This window comes from Crocodylus siamensis, chromosome 3, assembly GCF_052110815.1.
Source record: "Crocodylus siamensis isolate JL-2025a chromosome 3, ASM5211081v1, whole genome shotgun sequence".
NCBI lineage: Eukaryota > Metazoa > Chordata > Crocodylia > Crocodylidae > Crocodylus > Crocodylus siamensis.
Window position 1 is genome coordinate 184,032,464 of NC_143397.1, and position 7,936 is coordinate 184,040,399.

Here is a 7,936-nt window from a genome sequence, read left to right on the forward strand (position 1 = left end):
GGGGAATTAGCTCAAATGGTAGAGCGCTCGCTTAGCATGCGAGAGGTAGCGGGATCGATGCCCGCATTCTCCAGTCACTTTTTCAAGGGGGGGTTCATATATAATCGAGTTAAATAATTATAACTGATCAGTTATGCGCATTTCTGGTAACCCGGTCAGATTTTAATATCTGAACATCATTTGATCGCTTGCAAAAAAGCTAAGGGAGCAGGGGAAGGGTGCATCAACATTTTATTAAAAGGGCGGGGGGCGGGGAACGGAACAAATGTTCAGAGAAGTGAAATAATGCCACAGTGCAAATCACAAGCAAGAAATGGGAACGGCTGACATCCTGCACTTTAATCGTTTTGCAGCCATCAATGAAGATTCCCTGCCTCTGGGCTGTTTAGGCAGCTGTTATACCCTTTGGGGAGGTGGAAATGAGAAGCCTTCTTTTCCCAAGAAAATTAATTTCATAGTGACATCTGCGAATGAACTAGGATTTTTGGAGGAATAAAATAAAAATTAAACCTAAAAAGGTAATCTGGAGAATGCGGGCATCGATCCCGCTACCTCTCGCATGCTAAGCGAGCGCTCTACCATTTGAGCTAATTCCCCCCATGCAAGCTCCTCTTTCCTACTCGTGACTCACTGTTGTGCAATCATTGGCAGAACAGCTCCACAATCACTGAAATCTGCTCAGAAACAATTTCCTCCTTTCTCGAGGACACAGTACTTCAGGACATCTTACCTAAAACCTGATCACCAGCCACCAAGCAGAACAACTACATGGCTCAGACTGTAATCCACCAGCAAGTACAGTGGATTTCAGTAGTATATTGTGTATTTTATAATCAGTAATATATTTTTAACGCGGACCTTCAGAGATGACTGGCTTTAGGTCAAATCCCGAGATCCTTACAAAGGCAGCTGCTTTAACCATTCTTCATGGGATTTTTGACTGATTAAAATGTCATTGCCTGCTGTTTTGGTGTACTTTTCTTTCCCATCACTTTTTAATTTAAAAATATTCTAGAGAATGTAGGAAGAAAAGGAATGACAGTGATTTAACCAATTGGAGAAACTGCTTCCATATATACTTTTGGAATATTTTAATTTTTATATTATAATTTAATGCGACTACCATACCCTTAAGAGACCACCTGTAGAGTGAGCAACTTGCCCGTAAGTCTCTCAGCCTCATTCAGTCATTATCTGCTGCTGAGGCTGGCAGCAATGCTATCATGAATGTTATTTAATTGAGGGGGGGAGGGGGCTTTTTGTAACAGACACCCACAGACTTAGATTTAAAATACAATATAGGTAATAAACTATTTCTATTTTTTACGACGTGTCTCTGGATTTTAATGTAACAATATCAAATTATATGGATATAATTATATAAAACAATGGACAAGTAAAAAGCAAAGCTTTACATAAACTGGACTGGTCTCTGGATTTCCCGCCCTTCAGCTTTCCCTCTGAGTATCTATATGGCTTCTCATTTCTCTCACCTCCTATTGCCTTAATTCGTTTTGTGAGTCATCAACATTCAGTGTTCTTTGGAACTGATTTCAGTGTATCAACATCCCCATTGTGTAGAACTAGGACATGAGAGATTCTTCAACTTGCAAAATCCGGATAATTAGATTCAATTTTAAAAGATTCCTGAATTCCTGTATACTCAGGAAATCTCAGGTTGCAAATGTTTCCCACTTTGCTACCTGGTTCCCCAACATGAACTGCAAGTCTCTGACACACCTGAATATTTCCTTTAAATACCATTTATTGGAATAATGAATGCTAGCAACTGGGCAGCAGGATTGTAATTTCTCACATTATTTAACAAGATTGCAGCATGAGAAATATCTGGTTAAGTATTATAAATGTAAATGAAGTGTACTAAATTGTAAGTTAGCATGAGTCAGAACTAAAGTTGTTGCATAAGATGTCTTTTACTGAATAGTATTTGAATAGTTTTCAGTTGCAGTTTAAGAATATTCATTATCAGAAGTGAAGGAAGAATTCAAACACTCAGAGGTGAGGGAAACTGCATATGCCCTTCTGCTCAATGATCCGGTGTTTCATCTTTCTACAAAAAAGTGTCAGATGAGGTCCATTTCAATAAGACACATTTCAAATGACTGCTTTAGAGAGAAGGTTCAGGCTGGACATCAGGAGACATTACTTTACAGTTAGGGCTGCCAGGCTCTGGAATGGGCTCCCAAGTGAGGTGGTGGTACTCTCTCTTATCTTGGGGGGTTTCAAGAAGAGGCTGGACAGGTATTTGGCTGGGGTGATATGATTCTAGCACCTGTTCCTGCCCAGGGCAGGGGGTTGGACCTGATGATCTGTTTAGGTCCCTTCTGACCCTAAGTACTATGATACTATGATACCTGGAGTTACACGGCATGGGCTCATCTTTACTTGAACTGGGATATAAAAAGAGCAACTCTTACTTACTTCAACATAGTTATTCCAAATTTACATAAATGTGAATCAAATATCAATCACATTGTTGAGAGATTGTATTCTGGCCAATAGCCTCTTTGCCAGAAAGATGGCGGGACACTAACACACAGAGAGAGTAACCGATGGGATAAAGTAATGTCTATTTTGAACTGGATCCTGTACTTTGTCATTCCAAGCTCATTAGCAATGGGAACAGCTAGATTTGCTGATCTCTTGTGAATGACTTTTGTTTCTCCAATTTGAATAAAGGAAGGAAGAGAAGGGGAGGATATTTTTGAGATTTTTTCATTTTTTTTTATTTTTGAGATTTTTTTAAATTTAAAATTGTTTGACTCTTAAAAAAGGGGGAGTTGAAGACTTTTGCTTAATCCCAATGCAATGAGGTTGGCAATTTCATTGCTTCTCCCATTCTGGAGTGATGGAACTTTGGGACAACATTTATTTTTCTACTGTGGGACTTGGGCAGGGAGTTATGGATCTCCCAGCACTGGACCAGTGGCTGCTGAGCTGGTGCTGGGAGATAAGGATCTCCTAGCCCGGCTCTTGCAACTGGAAGGCTCAGGCTGGGAGATAAAGATCTCCCAGCCCTAAGCCCCACAATCTCAGAGTAGGGGCTGGGAAATCCCTGCCGCTGGGGTAGGGGGACATTGTCCCCACCTGAGCTCTGGTGACAGAGCCCACCCCAGCAGCAGGCAACTCCTAGGGGCAGGGAGCAATCTCGTGCCCCTTGCTGCCCAGCAGCACATTTGCTCCTGGTCAGGTGTCTACACATGTGCTATTGCACAGTTACTAATCACAAGCAAATTTGCTACTTTCATTTGCAGGTTGCAAATTTACTCAGATTACAGCCAGTTACTATACAGTAAGCATCTGAATACGTAGACATGGATGCTTGCTGTTCAGTAAAGCGTCTGTCGCAGTGCACTCAGGTGCCAGTCACCAGGGCTGCACAGGTACTGGTTCCCGGGGCAACTGGGAAAACCAGCTGACCAGGAAGGGGCAGGGCTTATCCCTTCTTAAGCCCAGGTAGGAGGCCAGGAGGGCAGTCCCTCTCCAGCAGCCATGGGAGTAGGGACTCAAGTTGGACAGACAGAGAGGAGGACTCTGGCTTTAAACTAGGCTCGTCGGGGGAGGGGGAAGATGAGGGTGGAGGAGACGATGAACTACCAGGCCCAGCAACAGCCAGTGAGCCCAGACCACTGGTCAAAAGGGAGAAGCAGGTAAGTGATGGGGGACAGGGCATTGCTGAGACTAGGGGGTCAGTGGGCACAACCGTTGGAGGCCTCAAATGCCTCTACACGAATGCTCGAAGTATGGGGAAGAAGCAGGAGGAACTCGCCCTCCTCCTAGCTGTCACCAGCCCTGACATAGTGGGGATCACAGAAACGTGGTGGGACTCATCGCATGACTGGGCGGTGAGTGTCAAGGGCTATAGGCTATACAGGAGGGACAGGATAGGAAGGAAAGGTGGAGGAGTAGCACTCTACATCAAGGAGGAATATACTTCCTCGTCAATTAGCAAGGGGGTAGAGGGGGGGCACTCTGAGGTGCTCTGGGTTAGAGTAAAAGGCAGTCCAGGGGATAAAGACTTAACGGTGGGAGTCTACTATAGACCTCCCAACCAGGGAGAAGAGCTCGACCAGGAATTCTTAGGTCAGCTCACAGAGGCAGTGAGGGCTAAGGATGTGGTCATCATGGGGGACCTGAACTTCCCAGACATCTGCTGGGAAGAGCAGTCAGCCAAGTCTGACAGCTCACGTCGGTTCTTAGCCAGAGTGCAGGACCTCCATCTAACCCAGGAGGTGCACAGCCCCACCAGGGGAGACGCCTTGTTGGACCTGGTGCTGGCCACGGGTGACGACCTGGTGAGGGGGCTGCGGGTGATGGGCCACCTGGGAGACAGTGATCATCGCTTGCTGGAATTCACCATCCAGCATAAGGTGGCAAAGGGCTGCAGCAAGGCAACAGCCCTAGACTTTAGGAGGGCTGACTTCAACAAGCTAAGGAGGATCGTTGGGGAAGCGCTGAGGACCCAGAGGGGAAGGGAGCCAGATGTCCAAGGTGAGTGGTTGCTCCTTAAGGAGACGATCCTCCATGCCCAAAGGGAGGTAATCCCAACAAGGGTCAAAGGGAGCAGGAGGGCACATAAACCCCCATGGCTCACTAGGAGCATCCGGGAATGTCTCCTTGCTAAAAGGGAGGCATACATCCAATGGAGGGATGGGGTCATCACCAAGAAGGACTATGTTACAGTCGCCCGAGGATGTAGGGGGGCAGTCAGGAAGGCCAAGGCAGAGATGGAGATAGGACTAGCTTCCTGGATTAAGGACAATAAGGAGTCCTTCTTCAAATACATAGGGGGTAAAAAGAGGGTCCCGGGTAATGTGGGGCCCCTGCAGGACACGATGGGCAACTTAGTCGTCATGCCAGATGACAAAGCTAACATATTTAACGATTTCTTTGCCTCTGTCTTCCTAAGTAGGGACCAGTTCAGCCACCTCTCTGCTGGGCCCCCCTCGGGCCCGGGGAGAGACACACCTGGGCCAGGGGTTAGCGAGGAGTTAGTTAGGGTACTTCTGGAGAGGCTGGATGTGTTCAAGTCCGCTGGTCCGGACGATCTTCACCCTAGGGTTCTACAGGAACTGGCCGAGGTCATTGCAGGACCCCTGGCGCGGCTCTATGAGCACTCGTGGTGCTCTGGTGAGGTGCCGGAGGACTGGAAGAGGGCCAATGTGGTCCCTATCTTCAAAAACGGAAAAAAAGAGGACCCGGGAAATTACAGGCCAGTTAGTCTTACCTCAATCCCGGGTAAGCTCTTTGAAAAAATTATCCTGGCACACATCCAGGAGGGCCTTGCGTGGGAATGCATGCTCAGGGGCAACCAACATGGGTTCATCAGTGGCAGGTCTTGTCAGACCAACCTGGTGGCCTTTTACGATCAGGTCACCAAATCATTAGACGCAGGGGTTGCTGTGGATGTAGTCTTTCTGGACTTCCGGAAGGCTTTCGACACTGTCTCTCACCCTGTCCTCATCAAAAAGCTGGGAGACTGTGGTGTCGATGCCCACACAGTCAAATGGGTCGCTAACTGGTTGGAGGTCCACAGCCAGAGGGTGGTAGTGGATGGGTTCTTCTCGACCTGGAAGGACGTGGGCAGTGGGGTTCCGCAGGGCTTGGTCCTCGGGCCCGCACTGTTCAACATCTTCATCAGTGACTTGGATGAGGGGGTAGAAAGCACCCTGTTCAAGTTTGCTGATGACACTAAGATGTGGGGGGATGTGGGTGCACTAGAAGGGTGCAATAGGCTACAAGCTGACCTTGACAGGTTGCAACGGTGGGCGGATGAGAATAGGATGGGGTTTAACACTGATAAGTGCAAGGTGTTGCACATGGGGAGGAAGAACCGGCACCACACTTACAGGTTGGGGAACTCCCCTCTTGCCAGCACGGAGACGGAAAAGGATCTTGGAGTCGTCATTGACTCCACGATGAACACGGGCCAGCAGTGTGAGGAGGCAGTCAAGAAGGCCAACCGTACCCTGTCATGCATCCACAGATGCATCTCGAGCAGGTCCAGGGAGGTGATCCTCCCCCTCTATGCGGCACTGGTCAGGCCGCAGCTGGAGTACTGCGTCCAGTTCTGGGCGCCACACTTCAAGAGGGACGTGGATGATATGGAAAGAGTCCAGAGGAGGGCCACTCGTATGATCAGGGGTCAGCAGGGCAGGCCTTATGAGGAGAGGCTACGGGACCTGAACCTGTTTAGCCTCCACAAGAGAAGGTTAAGGGGGGACCTTGTGGCCTGCTACAAACTGGTCAGGGGGGATCAGCAGGTATTGGGGGAGTCCCTGTTCCCCCGTGCGCTGCCAGGAGTGACCAGGAATAACGGTCACAAGCTGGCGGAGGGTAGGTTTAGATTAGATATTAGGAGGCGCTACTTCACAGTCAGGGCGGCTAGGGCCTGGAACCGGCTTCCAGGGGAAGTGGTGCAGGCTCCTAGCCTGGGGATTTTTAAAAGGAAGTTAGATGAGCACCTTGCCGGGGTCATCTGACCCCGGTGCTCTTTCCTGCCAAGGCAGGGGGTCGGACTAGATGATCTACCTAGGTCCCTTCCGACTCTAGCTACTATGAAACTATGAAACTATTGAGAGCATCCCCTGGTCACTGCTGAGGGTGGGGAGCCCTCCTTCCCACCCCCCACCCCCGCTCCCTCACTCTCTAGTAGGGAGTAGGTTTTTGTTTGACTGGGCGGTCTAGTTTTTATGTTGTAGCCCAGGGACTTTATGTTTACTGTTTTGACCGGAGGACCGGGCGAGGCTATTAGGGGTGGAGGAGGCCTCATAGGAGCTCCACAGTAGCATGGGTTCTCCTGGCGCCAGAGAGGGCACAGCTTTGTTTGGGGGCATATTGGCCCCAGCCCTGGAGCTAGGGGGGTGGCGAGGAGCCCTGAGAGAGGGAAGGGGGCAGCGGGGAGCCCCGAGAGAGAAAGGGGGCCCCAGGAGAGAGGGCAGTGAGGAGCCTCGGGAGTAAAGAGGAGGGCCAGAACATAACAAGACCCAGGTCAAACCATGTCAACTCCATCTGTGAGGCTTGGGCTGCGGTGTAGGGGAGGAAAAGGAGCCGTAGGTAGCACCCCCTGTCACCAGGGTGCGGAAAAATGGGCAGCCTCCCGCTGATTACAACCATCTTCTAATCAAGTAAGATCAAGGTGTGGCAGGAAAGTAAGTAGGCGGTTGGCCCATTACAGGAGCGGGGGGCCACTCCCAGAAAGGTCCAATATTGATACTCCTGTCACAGCGTCGCATGTAGATGCACCCACTATGTCTGTCTTTACACAACATACTTGAAGAGGAATATTTAAAAAGTCACTTACCCATAAGTTTGATGGATACCCAGTTTGCTGGCTGCATGTCAAAAAATGGACAAGGTACACATTTAGACAAATTGAATGGAAGAAAGCATACTACTTGGACAGTATGGTTGTATGGTTCACTTTGAAGTTCTAGACTTGTTTGATGAAGGAATTAAAGACTGTATGGTTACATTCTTAGAAAATATCTGTATTACAGTGGCTGCAGTTTTGTGTGGACATACCAAGCTGATTTTTTTAAACTACTTGGCAGTTCAAACATATATTCACAGATTCATAGATGTAGGGTTGGTAGAGACCTGAGTAGATCTTCAAGTCTGACCCCCTGTCCTGGGCAGGAGAGAATACTGGGCTCATATGACCTCAGCTAGGTAATTATCCAGCCTCCTCTTAAAGACCCACAAAGTAGGAGCCAGCACTACTTCCCTTGGAAGTTGGTTCCAGATCCTAGCCGCCCTGACTGTGAAGTAGTGCCTTCTAATGCCCAGCCTGAACCTACTCTCAAACAACTTATGGCCGTTATTCCTTGTTACTCCAGGAGGTGCTTGGGTAAACAGGGTCTCTCCCATTCCCCTCTGGTCCCCCCTGGTAAGTTTATAAAGGGCCACCAGGGCC

The 7,936-nt window shown here is 48.7% G+C and overlaps 2 non-coding genes across 2 annotated transcripts; one reads left to right on the top strand and one right to left on the bottom strand.

The window, feature by feature from the left end:
• Positions 1–73, top strand: TRNAA-AGC (transfer RNA alanine (anticodon AGC)). The gene has a single exon. It is a non-coding gene; the product is annotated as a tRNA-Ala (tRNA).
• A 451-nt stretch (positions 74–524) lies between these two features.
• TRNAA-AGC (transfer RNA alanine (anticodon AGC)) lies at positions 525–597 on the bottom strand. Its single transcript has one exon. It is a non-coding gene; the product is annotated as a tRNA-Ala (tRNA).
• Positions 598–7,936: the final 7,339 nt, after the last annotated feature.